The sequence below is a fragment of the Theropithecus gelada genome, chromosome 8, assembly GCF_003255815.1.
Source record: "Theropithecus gelada isolate Dixy chromosome 8, Tgel_1.0, whole genome shotgun sequence".
Classification (NCBI taxonomy): Eukaryota; Metazoa; Chordata; class Mammalia; order Primates; family Cercopithecidae; genus Theropithecus; species Theropithecus gelada.
The window spans coordinates 66,042,423-66,062,487 of record NC_037676.1 but is presented as its reverse complement, the minus strand read 5'-3'; positions in this window follow the sequence as shown (position 1 = coordinate 66,062,487).

Sequence of the window (20,065 nt, the reverse complement as noted above, 5' to 3'; positions counted from 1 at the left end):
GTAATTATCTTGAAGTCTTCTATTCAAAAGAAAACACAATAAGGAGATTGCATGATACAGCAGAAAGAACCAGATTCTAGGTGTCATTTTAGGTCCAAATTTAGCATGGTTAAAGACACTATCAGGATGAGTTTGAGTAAATAAGGGGCTAAAGTGAGATTCATAAATATCTTAAAGAAAACCTGAATTTGATGAATATCCTGGAAATCAAATTGTGGAATTAAGAATCCCATAGACCCTACATTAAACTAGTCTGAGGAGAAGAAGGAGATACAGAGAAAGAGAATAAACTTTAGACATTAATACTTTAGGAGAAAAAAAGTGGGAGAGATGAAGAGAAGTTAAATGGTAGTTGTGATGGGAAAATAAGAATTCCTGTACATAGAGGAATATTTGAGTTTGCTGTCCATTTGTTCATTCTTTCAAACAACACATACTCATTGGGCTTCTATGTTACAGATTAGTCTTGGATGTGTCATATCCATACAAGTAATGATTGAGGTCAGAAAATGTTACGGTAGTTCATATTCATCACTTAGATGTCTCTAAATGTACACACAGCATATAGCATGTTGTCGTATTTGAACAAACGTAAAGGGATCAGTTCATTCCCCTTGGAGAATCACTGACACAAGTATTGACCTCACCCCACCCCAAATTCTTCTGTGATTATTTCCTTTTGTCATATTCATGACATTGAAATTAGACCATAACAATAATTTTTAGCATCGTATAGACTAGTGCATTACCTTAATTTTTTTTTTTTAATGCCTGAGTTCTCGCTTCATTCTGAGTTTATCCAAAATGGTAGTTTATAGTGCCAGCATTAGTTTTTCAGCAAACTTATTTTTTCAACTATAGAAAAACTATCTGTGACTTCTGATGGGCATGATTCTCTAAGCTTGAAATATTTACCAATGACACCTTTCTGCATATGCAGTGTGCCTACACAAAACAGATGGAATCAAATACAATTCCACTTTACTTCTTTTGTGACAGAGTAAAAGGTAGGATAGGACACCAAGAAGTTCCACAAAACTGGCTATATCATTTTAGAATAAAAATCTGGAGCAATTATTGAAGCAGTCAGTAGAGCAAGCCCATTTTAGTGCATGCCAGAGCAAAGCCTACCAGTATTTTGAGGCTGAAAGAAAATAAATAAATGGAAAATCCATAAAGGGTTATTCATAGCAGATGGGATGAGGAAGTCAAAGGATGAGAGCATTAGCAACATTTGAAGGCTAATTCGACATAGCTGGAAGTTGATTGCATCATACCATATACTTACTCAAATATATGTAGTTTACACAAGATTTTTAGTATACATTTGAATTTGTGACAGTGTGTTTTCTCTTTTCATGAGTTCTTAAGCTCTTTCAGATCATTGAAGTATAATTTTGTGCACTGCAGACAAATTTATTAAACCGCTAAATGTTTCGAACATCACCTGCATACTTAAAAACAGTTTACATTCTCTCTTAGTGTTTAATGGATCTAAAATAGCTCTATACCAAATGCCATATACGTTTATTTTATTTGGTTGCATTAATTTTTGATAAAAACTAGGCTTTCAATTTCAGGTGCAGTCATACGTGAATTAAATGAGTATTATGTATGTCACACCACTTTGAAATTTAATGTTTATGCTTTAGTCACAAGTTTACCATCTCCCTTTGACTCAGAATCAGGTCTTTGTGTGTTCCACGTGAGCAGCTAAGAGTGCGTTGATGCATTTCAGTAGCAACAAGAAAAACAACGGAATCAGGAAATAAAAAAATACACCCATGGTTGATTTTCACCCATGGTAGTTATAAGATCTTTCTTACTTTGCGCAATTTCTGTGCAAAGTTTATCATCTTCCAACAATAGCTAAAATATTGTTAACATATTAATGATGTTTGGGCCGTATTTTAAGAAAGTTAATAAAGTGTTATGAAACTGGTTCAGCATTTCTTTAGAAACCTACAGTTTCCTCTGTAATGCTGCTTCATTTTGGAGGGTCTTCCTGTCTCATCGTTGAATTTCCACCTTTTTTGCCTTTGCTGGAATTAGTCAGTACCAGTCAGACCTCTAATGATATTTTAATGTCGGGGGGAGTGTTGGCTTAATTCAAATATATTTTCATTTTAAAGTTATAATGACTAAGTACACCTGCTCACTTAAAAATTAGCACCTAGTTAGGCAGTTTTCAATAGCCTAATCATCTTTTGATTGTCTCTACTTGTATCATAGGCAGTTCACCTGCTCTTCATCTAAACTTAAATGTTTCCTGTTTACACATCTGAAAACACTGAAAGATGATAATATTTAGAAAACAAAGAAAACTGAAACCTATATTTAAATACATTATTTATATAATTATCCTGTAATTAAAATAATTATAGTTTGTAAAAAACTCGTTTTTTTAAAAATTTTCATTTAGAGATTTCTCATGGAATAATCTGTGAACATGTAGAAAGCACACACACACACACACACACACACACACACACACATAAGTTATCAATGTTACCTGCACAATAAACAAATGTCACCTCCAGATTTAGGGATTTGAAATCTGTTTTATCTTTTCTGAAACAAATATACCTGGAAAGCCATACAGTGAGATAATCCTATAGAAGAGATTACCTAGATTGAACTTTGGGAAATCTTTAATCCTCTATAGTTTCAACAGCAACAATAAAAAAAGTCACAGTTATACCTTGCTGAGCTATACACTGGTGCTACGGATAGGTGGTCATGTCATATAAATAGTGAGTCTCCAGCATTTCCTATAAGACTAAGACAGTGTCAGATAAGGCCATGAGACATGAGTGTGCTTGAGGGTGTGCAGAGGCAATGCAGAATTTTCAAAGAGGTCCTGACAAGCACTCACAGTTGGATTTTCATTATCTTCAATGAGAAGGCATATCAGTCAGCTTTTTGCTATATAGTGCTATCCACATTACTGCTTTTTATATGATTTCAAAGTGGACAGCACAGTTTGTGTCCAGTTTTTCATTCTAAATATCCTATTCAATAGTTATTCTTCTTTTCTATACCTTTAAACAGATTTTTTTAAACCACAGTGAGATCACATCACACTTTGGGAGCATTAGCTTGAAAGTGAGTTAATAGATCTGGCTTGTAGACCATCTTCAGAGGCTCTTTTAAAGAAATACTTGGAATTGAACCACAAAAGTTTTATTTTCTCTATGTTTTTGATCAAGTTTTGTGGGAAGAAGTGAAAAGTACTCAGAATATCTTGATACAGTTTTCACAGAGAGATTCTATATTCTTGTCTGCACCTCCATAACCCTCTTTAAATACCTGACTTCAGCTCTGCATGTAAGGACTCAGGTTGTCACATTTGTTGATTTTAAGACTAGGCCATCATCATAGAAATTAAAGGAAATGTAGATGATGAAGAAAGTGCTACATAAATAATGATGAAGAAGGCTCTTTGAATCTTTCACTTTCAGGAAGCACTAGCGAAAGATCCCAGTGACCCCCAGCTCCTAGAAGAGAATGTCCATGGGTCATCCAGCACCTGAAGCCACACCTGCTGCTGTCATACATTCTTTGATGTATCAACTTCAACAGCTTAGAAATACCAAGAACAGGAGAAAAGGAGAAGGGATGTAATCAGTAATGCTATATCCCCAAACTTCAACATTTTCTCAGTTCATGACCCTAAGACCTGAAATCTCTCCCCGGGGATGAACATTCTTTGGCAGAGTGTCAAACAAGTGATTAATAAAAAAGCTAGAGCTTGAAGCATCATAGTCTTTCCCACTCGGAGCAGTCTCTGTCTTGGACCTCTGGAATCCTGCACCCTGGAAGTTATCCCTAACTTCCCCTGGAAGTTAGACCCTTCAAAGCACTCGGACTTCTTTGACTTGTTTTCAGGTTAAAGTGTTGAACTCACATTATCTGAAAGTGGCCTCCAATCAAATTAGAAATACAAATAGTTCCACTGGTTGGATGGTGTTCATGACAATAATGTCTTAGAACTAAGAAATGTAGAGTTATATTTAGTCAATCCAGTGCTGACCCAAGACTGAAACTAAAAAGAGAAAAGGTCATAAATTTGGGCAAATATGTGGCAGCTTCTGAAACTTTGTAGAGGAGAGACATGTACTCCCATTTTACAGTAGCAAAGGTTCCATTTTGGTGAGCATTTTAAGACTGGAGAGATCCTACGAAGAGTAAGTTCAGGAAGAAGGCTGAATTAAAAAGAAAGACAACACTGCTTATCAAATTGAATGCATGAATCAGTTCCAGATCTTGTAGATATGCTCTGCAGTGGACCAAAAGAGAAGAGTAAATATTGGGCATTCATCTGGGCTTAGCTTCCTCTTGATACTTCTCTCACCCAAGAGTATTCTTTTCACATAACCTTCACTAAGGTCTTCTTTGCATGAAATATGTTTACCTCAGTCTCTGATAGTTGTGGACTGTTGGTTTCTCTGAAGATTGGGAACAAGTAACATCAGAAAGGCTTTTTTTTTTTTTCTTTCAAATTGCCATTTGTTGGGCACTTAATATGCATCACACACTATGTTGAGGACTTTACCTGCCTTTTTCATTACAATGAGATTATCATTAGAGATTATTATTCCCATTTAACAGATGAAAAAACTGAGTCTCAGAGAAATTAGGCAAATTGCTGGAAGTCAGACAACTAGAAAATAGAAAAAAACAAGGTTCAACCCCAAGTCCACCTAACTCTATAGCCTAGTAAGGCTATACTTCATCCACATGTCCCATCTCAAGTCTTCTATGGTAAACTCAATTCTGCCTTCTAGTTGTTCCAGCAGGGCACACAGATACCTACTGATTCTACTCTAAGGAGTTTTCTCCAAATGTGTGATGGGATCAATGTTCAGCAAGAAGCAAAAATAAAATACTGGCAAATGACAGAGCAATTTATTCCCTTAAAATTTTCAGACTTAGCTTTTAACAAGGGCCAGAGGAGAAAAGAGCATTTTTTTTTTCTTCTCTAGGCTATTAGAAACTCCATCTTCCCTGGCCACAATGAGTCTGGAACACTCTCTCTTTCCATGCTTTATTCACTTGAAAAGACTTGATTTTATACTAGACTGAGCCTGGCAGCCCCACCTGACAAAAAGGAAAAAAAAAAAAAAAAAAAAAGAACATCTAAATAAATGTCTAAATTTAAAAGTCTACTTACTCATCCCTCATTGCTTCTGCCTAACAGAAGTCACTGCTGGCAATTTCTTCCTGCTACCTGAAAGTGATATCTTCATCTCAAGTCACACATATGTGTGCATATTAATTTACCCATTTTTACCATTTTGGGATTGCATCTAGCACACGGAGTCTTGAATCTTTCCTCCTTGGGGGTTTGGATGTGATGACAATCCTGGGTGTGAGCCCATTCATCACAGAACACACAGCAGTATCATTTCCATGCAGTGTGTAGGTATATTTTAATTAGCTTTTCTAGCTCAGAAAGAACTAATTAGAGGTGTGCACTAGAACAACGATGATCTTGAAGACAATAAATATTTCACCATTTTTCTTGCAGGGCATCTTTGTGTAGAAAATTTGTACTTGGTTTTCTTTCTTGATTTTAGACAGCCCAGAATTCCAATTCTACTTCTCCACTCACATGTCCACCAAATGTATGCATACACCCAGGCTCTTCTTTGTCTATTTGTTCTTTGTCTATGACAGATAAATGCTTCTTATTTCTCCATATTTGGCTGAGCCACTTAAAAGTCTGTCCCACAGTCTATTTAATCAATCTGACAACAATTCGTCACCAAGTATTCATCAAACACATACTAAACTGTCAATGGCACTAGGCTCAGCTGTGGGGAAAATAAATAGAACCAAAATAAAAGTAAAATACAAAGCTTCTGTCCAAGTTATTGTCAGTAATTTGTGTGCTTGTGTGTTCCAATTACAAAAAATTATGTATGTAATTGGCAATATTTCTTTGCTTTTTATCTAACAAATGGCAACTTTACATGGTTCAAATTAATATGTTCACATATATAATAATTGTAAGTTTTTTCAATTTACATAATTTGAGGCTACAATAGAATGAAGCATTAATTTTAGGTACAAAAAGTAAGTTTAAAATAGAAACTAAAGATTACTTTTGAATTTAGAAATAATATATTTTAAATAAGTCAACTTCTATGGTGGGCAAACATTTTAAGCGTCAAGTTTTCAGCTGTTACACTATTTTACTCCATGCCATCAAATGACTCAAACAGAAAAAACAATGAGCTACAAGTCCTGTGCTTCAGAAATGGAACAATAGGGACAAACTGATGAATCCCTGTATCACCACACATCCATGGATATTAAAAGACAGTTTCCTTCATCTAAGTTCATGTTAAGCTCAGTAAATAGAAATTGTAATTTGAGTGAATTCCACCAAACATTTATCTAAATGTCCAAATGGTTGATTTTTACTATCAATTAGATAATACTAAATATTTTAGGACAATGAAGAGGCCCAGAATATGCTACTGTGGCATAAAAAATATTTTTTAATAGAAGACATTTGAGTTCCTGAAATCTTTTTTCTGCTTATAAGCAGTGTCCCAAAAGAACTCAATCATCATAAGCCCTCTCCCTGAGAGCAATTCGACTCTCTTCACCAAAGAGGAGAGGTCTCCATACCACACCTAAACAGATATTGTCAAGAAAGGATCATATCTCCCATCTACTCCCCTAAGGGCTCATTCATATTATCTAAAAGTCATTTGTTTTTTGATAAATGTCCTTCACTCCCAACCCTTTCCCTATTAAAATGGTATATAAACCCCAATTTCTAATCACCTCTTTGAGCCACATATTTTTTTCTGTGAACTCTTGTATGTACCTGTGTGAATAAAAATCCATCTCTTCTCTTGCTAGTCTGCCTTTTGTCAGTTTAATTTACAAGCCTCCAAGTATTGAACTAAGAGGGTAGAATAAGTAACAGTAGCATCTATTTCACTTTATGGAAAACCTTCATGACATTATACTAATAAACAACTTCCTAAATATTTCTCCCTGTTACTTTCTGTTGCCGTTGGGTCACAGTTGCCTGGCCTAGGGCTAACAGATGATTCTACTGGGCTTCCACATTTAAAAGTTGATGGCCCATCTGTTTTCCTGTCCTCTGGAACTATTTGTCTGATTAAACTCATTGTTAAACAAAACAACTCAGTATGGCACTTCAGAATGGCAGTTGTGTCAGATTGCAATTTACACCTTTAGGAAAGGGTTTAGAAGAACAATATTGTTTTGACACATTCCTTTCACTTTGGAGCCTTCATTCTGATTTATGACTCTGCTCCTTTGTTTTAATCTTGACAATCTGGAGGAGTTTTAAACTGAAAATAAATTTACTGTTCATTTTGTTGTTATAAAACATATAATTTCAAGAGTTGGAGAGGCCTTGAGACATTGCCATTTTATAGTATCTGAGGGACAGAGTTGTCAGGGCCTTGTCCAAAAGTACGTAGCCAGACGGTGGCAAAGCAAAGCCTAGAGCTAAGAACCCCAGCCCTCAGGCCTAAAATCTTCCTATCCATGACTCCATACAGAAGACCTTATCCTAGTAGGAGCTAACGTTTTAAGAAACAAATTGCAAGGCTCACAGAATCTGCTACTTTACATTTATAAATTCTTATTTGATCAAAGCATTTTATTATTGGCATATAGATGTCTCACAAAAGAATGCAACACTTTATGGTTTTCTCAACAGACTAATGCTAGTAAAATATTTAAAATTACGAAAAAATTAATTATATAGATTGGGTCTTTAATTGTTCCATGCTGAATTACAAGAATATTTGAATGGCATATGTGGAAAGACTTTCCACCACTTTTGTTCCAGCAAAATATGTTAATGTTTTTCTCCACAAGAAAGTCGTGGAAAGTTCTTCCTCCGTATGTCATTTAAACAGAGCAAATCTTAGGTACCTTCTGGCCCAAGGGCAGGATGCTGGAATGGTTGATTTCTGGAAGAGCTAAACACCTTTTATTTATCAACTGTGCTTGTCTCAGTATAAATCTTGTATTGATAACTATTTCTTGGCTCATGGATGATGAATTTCAGCTCACTTCGATTTAGTCTGATAAGCAGCTACTCTATAAACAGAGCAGTGTTCAGTGCCAAACAAACAGGCTCTTCATTAACTTCAATTGTCTGCAGTTCTTTAATGTGTCTATGCTTTTTCAGTTCTGCACCATTGTTCCCTAAACTCGTTCTACCAGGGAGCCTTCCTGCAGGCAGCTGTATGCGTACATTGTACCCAGTTTTCAAGGTAGATCTTGGAAGTAACTATTTTCATTGTTTAGCCTTGTCTCGTCCTGAAGTAAACTCATCTTTGTCTAAATGTGCATTTTTATTGTGCTTCCATCATAACATATTACATATTCTTCTGTACTAAAAATTATTTGTATACATAATCTCCACAACTTGATCTGAAGGGCCTTGAGGATGATATATATATATATCTTTTGGTTTTGGTTTCCTACAATACCTCATACAATACATGCTGGTTACATAAAACAAAAGTTTATAATTAGTCGAATGGCTGAGTTCAGAAAATTCTAATGTTTTCCACTGAAAATATCCTCCCAGGTATTATTTGTTCTCTGTGTAGATATTCACATGAGATGTTCTTCTTGGTCACTTTGCAAACCGGGGAACTCCAGCCAGTGATGCCCCACCTCGGCCTCCCTTGGCAATGCTGCCTACTGCATGAAATGGCCCACCTACTCGGCCTACCCAGGCCAAGTCTGGCTTTCACACCAATTCCTGAGTTCTTGTCCCATGTCCAAGAAAAATGAGGATGTGCTGACAATTGAAGAACGAATAAGGCAGGGAGTTTTATTGAGTGATAAAATAGCTTTCAGCAGAGAGGGGACATGGGGGTGGTCCCCCTACCCAAAGGCAGAAAAGTCCCTCTAATATGGCTGAGGCTGGGGCTTTTATGGGGTCAGAATCAGGGAGGGGCAGGCCATAGGTAGTATTGGAAAAGGCAACGATTGGTTAAAAGGCATTATTCAGAAAGAATCAATCAGGAAAAGGAGGGGAAACAGGAACAGAAGTTCTTACTCTGGGTCACAGGTTTCACTGGGACCAGCAGTCTGGTATTTCAGCCTTCAGGCTGTTTTTGGTTGGAATGTGGAGTTTCACCAGGTACCCGTCCCTATCTGCCTAGGCATTTGGCTGACTCCTATCACAATCAATATCTGTAGAGATAGATAAAACTCCTTGCCATTTTAAATATTTATTTATGCCACAATATCTTCATATTACACTAAATCAGTACATATTACACTATTAAAGTATAAAAATAATCAAACATCAGAAGAAAACAATTTATTCAGGAATAAATCCATTGATCTCCTATGAGTAAGAAATACATATATGTTTTTGAACATTCCAGGAAAAATGAAGTCCCTAGTTAAAAGATATTATTCTATGAGTGCCTTCAGCTTCAGCAGATGCCGCCTCTTAAAAGTGGAAATATTTGATTCACCAATACTCCCTGAATTGATCGCAGTTGTCAAGTATCACCTTTATACAGCAGGGTTACAGCCATTGTAAAATGATCTAGGGAGTAAATTGAAACTCAGAAATTACTTTCCAGAAAAAAGTCACAAACTCTTTTGCAGCATTACAACATCTTTTTTTTTCTTCCTATATTTAGCCTTTAATGTTAAATCTCACCTTAATAGTTCAAAGTTACCTTCCATAAATTCACTCATATCTGCCAACTGTATTTATTTATAAACACTTTAACTTTATAATGAACACTGAAAAAAATTCTTTTATTTTTCTCATTTAAAAAAGAACAGTGGGAAATGTAGTTTCAATTCTCAAATTTAGACATATTCATAAAACAAAATACTCAATAATTTTAATTGGCTTTAGGATTTGCAATGTATTTAACCTGCCACCTTTACGAGCTCTGGTGATGTTCCCAATCTATTAAGTGCTTATTTTGAATAAGGCTACTCATTTCATAAATGTTACTCATGAACCAAAATAATACTGATTCTTTTACCTTGAAAATGCTTACCTTTTGCAAGTTGTGCTGAGAACTGCAAGCTTTCAGTTTTGAGATTATCAAAGCTTTTAACATCTTTACTACCTTGGTTTTACTAGCAGATAGGGTATGTTGGTTTCTCAGATATATTTAGATGTCCTGCAGTAGCTTGAGTCCTGTTCGACTCTCTGGCTTAACTTAAATCAAAGTTACATTAAAGTCTTTCCTTCTTCTCAAAGGAAAGTCTCTTTATCTGTCTTATTCTCTGTGTGTTTGCTGGGCCTGGCAGAAACCCAAATATATTTGAAAAAGGAATGATGGAATCCCTTCTAGAGGCATGTATTCAGCAGGATGCCACCAGACTGTGATGACATTTTTTTTAAAAGTTATAAAGGAGACCATGATTCACCTTCTCACTATATAGCTCTCATCCTCTGTGAAATTTTTTTTTTTGGGTATCCCTTCAAGGTTACTAAAATCTGAATAGTATATATTTGCCCCTAGAATTGAACAGATGAAGAGACATCCTGTGGATAACCCACCTATGGGGTAGCACAGAGAAAACTTTACAACCTATTGAATCTAAAATTGCTTTTTGTACAGCCTGATATACAGAGATATTCTAGTCTCTATCATTACTGCTTGGGACAGGCACATTACATGGAAATTAAATAATAATAATAATAATAACTCATTTGTTGAATTCCTCTTATATGTTCCACTCGTTGTTAATAAATCAAATATTCTGCACAATAATTCTATAAGTTAGATACTATTATTAGCCACATTTAACAGATGAGGAAACTATAACATAAGTTAAATTGTGGAGAAAAAAATTTTAAAAATCAAATATATATATATACACACACATATATATTTATATATGCAGAAACTATATAAATGTATATACAGAAATTATATACATTTATATTAAAATTGTGATAAGTACTACCAAGGACAGTATAGAATACAGTGAAAAGGTATAGCAGGAATCTGAAGATGAAAATATTCTTCAAGGAATGCCAATTAAGAGTTAATTATGAAAACAATGGCTATGAAAAGGCAAAGGCAAATATGATACTGTCTCTATATTCAAGGATCATATAGGTTAGTCGGGGAGATTAAAAAGTACATAATTAACGTATATGACTTAAGTATCCTTTTAGAGTAGTCAGACAGCCAGACATGAGCAGGAGAGGTGAGCCCCCTGAGAAAAGGGAGTTCTGGAAAATATCATACTCCAGGGACCACCCAAAACATGCATGCTGGATATTAGCAGAGAGGAAGGAAAATATCTATGCAAGAAGGAATTCCCACTAGGATGGCCAGTAATCATTCACTCTGCAGCTAACCTGTCATAGTATAGCTAGATGCATGCTGGTAAGGAGAAGAGGGCAAAGAAGAAGTTCCTAAGAGATACCAGGCATAATTCCTATCCAACACCAGGGCCACACATGCACATCAACTAATAGTAAGGGAGGGTCCTACAAGCCTGGAGTGGGAACTAGGTGGGGAACAAGAGAGGACTTAAGGCAGAATTGGGAAAACTAGACAGAGAAAAAAGGCAGAGGCTTGAGACAGAGGCATGAACTTCAAGAAAGTCCAACACCATAAAAACTCAATGCAGAACCCTCAGGGTACAGCTGGCTCACTCCCTTCAGCAGTATGCCAGGCTTTATCTTTTCAGAGTGTACTGCCTCTCTGCATAAACCCTATGCTCTGTATTATCCTTCCACAAATTCTCTTTTTTGCCTAAATCTGTTACTTATCAGAATTCTTACTCCAAGTAAGACTAAGAACCAAGGATTCTTGCACTTCTCGGTGACAATTCTAGGAGAAGCATATATATGGAGAGAAAAGGAAACAGTTATTTACTTAACGCCTCTGGGCTTCAGTTATCTTACTGTCAAAATAAATGATCTTAGGATGATCATTAAGATTCCTTCCATTTGTAACATTTTTTTCTATTATCTCTTGTGATTATTCCAACCCTCCTACAAAGTAGATAGGGTATGAAAATTCCTGTTTTTCGTAGGAATGCTGAGGTATAATGAACACCAATGACTTGCCGCAGACACACAGCAAAGTTCATGGTGGAATTATGTCAAAAACAGAAACTGTATGCCTTCTCATTATTTTCTCTTTCTAAATATTAAGAAAAAATTACCTATTTTAATCAACAATTGATTATTTGAAAATTAGATGAGTCAATGTTGGCTTGTGCACATTAATAACATTCTTACAATAAAAGTCAGATTGTTAAAATAATCTGATAAAACAAGATTTATTTTATTCAGACACCTCAAAATACTTACCAGCATTAGGAATTAGGCATATTTTCAGTTTTAGATACATTTATTTTCCCAGGATCAGAAATTTGCAGAAAGCATACTTGCAAGAGGGGAGTAAAGTAATCCTCTTAAAATAGTGACAAAACCCATAGGTTGGTAGATTGTGCCCCCTTTGTGGCAAACCCAGACATTTTCTTTTCTGCTGGAGGTCTAGCGAGTGCATGAGCTGTAGTTACTACCCATATGCAGCTCTTGTTCCAAGCAGGGGTGTTCAGGGAAGAGTACACAGTCATGGGATCTTAGCTTCTGTTTCTGGTTGGACCAGTAAAACCCTTTCTTCATCTCTCTTTTCTGCTTATCACTAGAGACAGAAACTAAAAACCACGGCTTCGGGCTGCTTTTAAAAGCCCAAAACGAAACAAAACAAAATAAAACAACAACAGAATAAGGCAAGTTGGACAAGCTTAAATGGCATCCCCTCTCCTTCATTGTATGTTTGATGATGTTTCCCACAGCAACCCAAAACATCTGTGGATTACCTGAAAAAGAAAACTTAATCATACTCTTGTCAAAAACAAACAAACAAAGCAAGGAAAGATGATGTCACCAACTAGAATGAAAGAGAAGCCAAAGCATCTGATAACAAGTATTCAGAAGTATTCACAAAACCAAGTTGACTTTACATGCGATCCATTTAATAGAGCTCCTCAAACAAAAATGAATCAATTTTTAAAATTACTGTATAATGTATCATTCTTCAAGAATGCTTTCTAGTGTAAAATCCTTGGTAAAACACTGGAATAGTCTATTAAAAAAAAAAAATTTAGAAGTTAACAGGTTTTTATTCACTACGTACCACAGTAATATGTACCATTGAATTAGTTAAGCACAAGACTACATGAGACTTGCAGGAATAGAACTTCAAACACTACCAAGTAGCTGAAAATATGTTAACAAAGTAAAGATATTATAAGCAGGAAATATGAACAATAATTAAAAAGCTAAAGCCTGCAAATGTCATAAAATATTTCCCATTGAAGATTGTATCTTTTTAAATAGAAAACATAATCGTTGCTACTACATAATGTTTTATTTGATAAAATGGGTTTGCTAAAAAATTATGTTGCTTCTTTATATCTGCAATTGCTTGTTTGGAAGGTCTTTTAAAAACTCAGCAATTTATTTTTAAAGCATGTAAAGTTTATTTGTATGTTATGCTTTGCCAAACATACACTTTTAGCTATTTATTTTCTTCTTTATTTCCATGAAAATTACAAGTTTTAATTTATGGAGAATAATAATCTAAATATTAAAACTTTAGGATTACAAAAAGCTTTAAAGTCACATAGAACCTTCATCATCTAAGTATCTTGTAAAAAATAACTACATCATAAGCATTTTCACCTTGAGAGTCACTTTTTTCTACTTTACATAAATAGTGTGTGGTGGAAAACATATGATTATAATTTATTCTAGTCAAAGGGAAACAGACCAATTTCAAATTAGTTCCAGAAAATGGTGACTATGTTTGTGTGTATGTGTGTTGGAGTGACAGGGGTGAGAGACGGGAAGAGGCTATCAAAGACTCAGAGTTTGCACAGTCACCACGAACGGCAAATGCAGCACAAGTGGGTCTCGTGCACATAGGAAAGGTGTCAGAAACCCAGACCATACTCTCTTTTACTTAATGGCTATGTGAGCCCTTGGTTTTGCTTTTATGCATATGTTATTCATGATTTTTTTTCTGTATTTCTCTATTCTCCAATCTTGCCACCAAACACCTTCCTCTACTTCTTCATTAGTTTATGCATGGTCCCAAATCATCCACTCCATTTTCCAAGACCAGCTGGCCTTCTGTATCTAGAATATACCACCAACTGACTTGAAGTAAAATTTTGTTTCAATTTCGAAATCCCAGGGAAGGCATTCAAGTGCCTTTGTGTCTTTGTTTAAGCTAAGTCTTAGATTTCAATGACATGCCTACCTCTGGTACAATTAGACATGCTAAAGAAATCATTTCACAGGGCTCTGGCAGGAATAGCTATGACTGTACTCTTCGACCCAACTCCTATAAATAAAGCCATTAAAAATGAAACGTGGGTCCCATGTATGGGCTTTAGGAAAACACTGTTTATTTAACAAGTTGTAAGAAATCTGTGAACCCTCTTGGAGAAAGCTCATAGCACTCATCAGGTTCTCTAAGTGTCCTATTTCTCTACCTCCCCACCCCCTCCACTGACAAATTAAGAATCATTTCTTCAAAGAAATCTTCAGGTTTATTCCCACAGTTTTTTCCCCCAATTGCACTTTAAGTTATTGGTATCAATCATCAAGGATCACAGAGCAAATTACCAAAATAGATAATTATCAAGGAACACACAGAAAATGTAGAGTTAATTTTGTTGTTTTGTTTCTATTTTCTTTTTATCTATTAATTTTCCGAATAACTGCTTGATGTATCCACTTCTACACTAACAATATTGTTGGTAGTAATGATATGAAATGAAAATCCACCCAAAGGACTTCGGTAAACAAATCAATGAACATTTAATGAATATCTATAATATACTTAGAACTGTGCTAGCAGCTATAGGGTACAACAGAAAAAAAAGTTCCAGTGAATGCTCCTGGAAATCTTATCATCTAATTAGAGAGACAGAGCATCCATACGTGAAACTGCTGCTGAGCCAGACAACATTATGAAAATGTTAAGCTATTTGTACAGAAGGGATTGTACAAGGTTCAGAGCTTGAAGGTCCTCTCAAGTTCCTCCTCATTTTACGTATCAGGGACCTGAGGGCCAGAGATATTAAGAGGTTTATGTTAGTAACTGACAAACACGAAAGTTTAAGCAAGGGCTCTTTCTATTATACCAGATAGGTATTAATCATTACACAAGGAGTTAAAGAATCAAGGTATTAATATGGGCAGAAAATGAAGAAATAAAGGAACTAGATCTTTAGAAATAGACACCCCATACAGATGAGCAAAGAGGTGGGAAAAGGAAGTCCAAGGGCAATCATTTTTAGCAATGGCTAGAAATAAGAGTGAGTATGGGATGCAGTGATGAGATACATTGTAGAAGTAAGAAGAGAGGGAAGACTCAGCACCAAAGCCTGCTCAAATGGACGTGAGATTCATGTTGGTTAAGAGGCAGGGTATAAAATAATTTATGAATCAAATATCTGCTTAGGGATTTATGGCCAAGGGCTGTCCATTATCATCATGCATGTTTTTTTGTTTAGCTCTGGTTTTAATCTGCTTGTCTGTGCTCGCACATGTGTACAGGCACTGACATGGATGTAGTGATATTGTTCAATGTTGTGAAGGGAAAGATGTGTAACTTCCCCCTATTTCAACACGTCCATGTGTGAATTTTGTACAATTAATTCAAATGATGCCACCTCTTGTTAAATTACTAAGTCTCTTTACTCCATTCAGTTGTATTGTTTTCCAATTTTATTTCATGCTAACACTGAAATTTTCTATCACACATTTGGATTTAATTCACTTCTTTGTTTTTAAATACTAAATTAATATTTCATAAAAGAATAGTTAATTCAAAATCATTAAAGTTTTTTTTAAGATGTCCTTCTTTTGGAACCAAAGCTACACATAAAATGTTTTCAACAAAGATTGTGGCAGTCCCCTTGCCTAGGGGGAAATATTACAATAAAACCAACCAAAAATATTGTAGTTATAAAATCTCCATTAAAAATACCTATTTCAAATGTCATAGAAAAAAAGAAAATAAATTTTAATTTTTTTAAATAGGCATTTTTAATTATGTTTATGTTCTTGTGTGGATACTGCTCTTTTTCTTCTTTCTCAAAAACTATTGGCCCAGGAAAAATAAATATGATGGAGAATATATTGGGTGTTTAAAATAAGGCTTACCTTGGACCATTCTCCAATTCCACTGAAATTAGAGACTGTAAATAATAAACTTACCTTCTGTATTTTACTGACTACTTTGTGGAAAAGGAAGAAATAGAGTTACAATATCTAAAATCTTTGATTATCCCTTTACATGTACACTTTCTACTATCCCAGAGGTAATTGCTGAAATATAATTATTTTTCATCATCTATGCTGAAAAATTTAAACAGAAGGGGCAAGAGGGTTGCCCCCATCACCACCCGAAACCCTCCCAGCACAAATTACTGCCTGATTCTAATTACAGTTTTAACCACTGGCTGCTGATTCTTTCATGGGTGGTGAGGTAATCCAATCAGGTGGATTGGGAGCTCACGTTAAACACACCACACACAGAAATTAAAGTATGACTGATGGGTTTAAAAGCTGTTAATCAATATGTAGGGAGAGCTAATTCAATTCTCTTATGACCCCCCCCCTTCTAAATCACTGCCCAGAGCTTATTGGAAGTTCTCACTCTTGATTGTAAGGAAATATAGGCGTGAGACTCACGTTTACCTCTTTTCTAACTTTTCAGACTGCTAGTCAGCTGAATTAGGCCTACCTAACTTTTTTTTTTTAATCAGAGACTTTGAGGTAATAGTATATTCACTAGGCATATTCACAGGTCAAGGCATTCCAGGTTTCATTAATGTGCAGGTCTACATGACAGTTAATCTGCATCCATAATATATTCACTGGAAGATACAGTGGGTTTATTTCTTCAAGTACCTTTTTAACTGATACATTTGGAAGCATGCAAATAGCCAATTATCTTTACCTGAAGACCATTAAAAGTCTACCTGCATCAGGGACAGGCAGCAGTGGCTAAACCACAAGTATAAACTGGCAGCTTACCCAGAGTATAAGTGGGAAGGCTGTGATGAGGCACATGGTAATTAAAAACATTCTCGAAGTCTCCCTTTGAGCAATGTTCTTGGTTTTGGATAGTGCTGTATATGGGCTTTCAGCCACATATTCTCTTGTGGTGTGTGTGAGCAAGACATAATTTGGAGACATCTTAAAAGAATTCCAGCAGAAACAAATGTGCTTTTATTTTTTGATCAGCACACGCTCATTTTTCTTAGAACCCAAAATTAATGAAGGTTGGGGGAATGCCGCTGGCTTTGTGATATATATCATGTAAGAATATTTTTGGTTTGGAAAGCTATTTACTTTGCAATGGATTGCTGATGTTTTTAGAGATTTGGAGTGAGAAGGAAAGCCTGGAATGAATGAAAAATTAGCATTTTGAGCAATGTTTTCTCCTTTTAAGATAGGTTTAGAAACAACAGTTTCAACCAAATAGGTTTTGGTTTTAGCAAAGAATCTGTTACATTACAGCAATGTCTGATATAAGAAAACTCCTGAGATTCCTCATTATCACTTCCAAAAAATGAACATTTTTACAGATTGACTTATACAGAGCAAATACAAGTTTGCTCTAATTAGTGATTAGTAATTTGCAATCAAAATGTATGGTGTCATAGGGTGTTTTTAATGCAATCATTAGCTTATGCTGTTAAGACAAATTTTCAGTCTCCTGGTTTAGTCTCTATCTCTTAATTATTTCCACATTCTTGGACTGAAGCATAAACTTTTGTCATTGCCTGTATGCTTAGACTCCTCCTTGTTCACTTTCCTGCCCTGCATGAACCTCCAGGTCCTACTCCTAACCTCATCCTTGACCTTGAATATTTCATGTGTTGATCTGTTTGGCCCTAACCTTCAGTTGTGACCTCGACTCCTCCATTCAATATTATAAAAATCACTTAACTTTGCATTTGTGATTGAGTGCTATACCCACATTTTACCATAGACCCAACTAGTCTGTGGTTCTCACAACCTGGCATGGGCAAACTTGAAGAATTATTTTACTCCTTTCAAAATAATAAGAGAGTTTATGGTTGTTGTATCTATGTTCTTATGAGATATTGAGAAATTATTGCTCATAGCTGTTATGTAAGAGAAGATACATGGCAGAAGATTTCAAAATGGATAGCCAATGATGATGGTAAAAGAAGCATCGTCTTAAGACCTAGGTTTGGCATTAACTGCTACCAAGGGCCTCAAATTCTTTCTTATAAAATGAGGGTTTTCCAAGTTTATAATGGTTACTATTGTCCAATGCTTACTGTGAGCCATGTTTTTCTCATTTTGTATTCAAGATAATTGTGCAAGGTATATGTCATTTTACAGATAAGGAAACTGGAACTTAGCAAGTAGCAGAGCCTAGATCCAAACCCAGGCATCATGTGCATTCTTAGGCAATATACTAGACTCCTTCTTAATTACTTTCTATAAGAAGGGATTCTATGATAATCCACTTTCCAGTATATATTCTAGCAGAAAAAAAGAAAGCATTTAAGAAAAAGGAAGAAAAGAAGGCAAGAACTATCTGCATATGTGTTTTTCCTGTCCTCATATTCTAGGGCAGGTGCTTTTAGAAAGCAAGAACCACATTATATGTATAACTCTAATTTCTCCAAGGTGTCTAATGATCAGGCCTTGCACATTGTTGACACTATGACAGATCATGGTTGGCTGAGTGAGTATTAGGTTGAACAAATAATATCTAAGTTGAATTGAGGATGGGAGAATATTGTAGACACCCACTAAACTATTAAATGGGTCTTTGATTACTTGTAGAATAAAACCCTGGGAGGAAAGAAAAACTTTATACAAATACATAAATGTAAGGATATTTAAGAGTAGCCATCAATTAGGATGTTCTGATGGTAAATAAGAGGAATTCTGACTCAAATCAAATAAAACAAAGTAGAAATTTGTTTTTATTTTGTTTTGTTTTTTGGCTCATGTACACAAAAGTCCAGAAATCAGGCTGACTTTAAGAATGGATTGATCAAAAAACTTCAAGGTCTAAGTTTCTTCCCATCTCTCCACTGTGTTTATTGCATGGGCTTCTTTCTATCTGGTTCTCTTCATCTCATTAGGGTGCATGCCTCTTTATTCATTTTCAGCAAGGACATGACTTTGTTTTAGGGCACCCAACAAAGTGCTGAGGTTCTTTCACATGCATGCGCCTGAAACCTTATGCCCACTACTAGAGAAATCACTTCCTCCAGAATACTCTGTTTGGTTTAGCATAGATCACATGCTCCACCTAAAGCAGGAATAGAGACACCTTTTCTGGAATCACACTGATTACCAAAAAGTAAAAAAATAAAAAAGAGAAGGGGTGGTTGTTGGGATTGGTAAATGGGGATGCAAACTGGTACTGAGAATGCAGCCAGGAAATATCAATTAAAGAATCTTCCTAACCAGTTGAAGGCCAAGTGTCATGTTCAGGAATTTGGGTGGTTTTTATTCCCCAGGGGTGACATTTCACCTTGTCTGATTTACTTCAAAGATGAGTCTTGGGCTCCTTCCGATGCTCAAGCAGTGTTCTAGTAGTGCTCTTACCAGATGGGCAGTGGAGCAGGCCAGTGCCATGGACCAGACACAGCTGGGGAGACAGATAACCAGCCGATTGGGAGCTCTCCATTCAGAGATCATTTTCAGAACTTGGGGGATCCTTCCCCCTTTCTTACAGCTGTATTCAGTCTGAGTCAGTTACAAAGTGTTTCTTTTATAAAGGGAGTTAAATGCTTTTGTAAAGGCACGTTTTGTTTAAGGTTTATGAAAGTTGTTGCAACTGTGCTGAGGTGGCTTTGTCTCCTGGAACTCCCTGGACCAGAGTTGGAAATCCCCGGGCCAGGTTGCATCATAAGGTGACACAGTGTCACCTGGGTGAGATGGGAGTAGGCCTAATGACTATCACTAATCTTATAACTGCAATATGTCTCTTAAAGCAGACTATACTGAAGGGTTTTTTGTGATGATTGTTCAGGA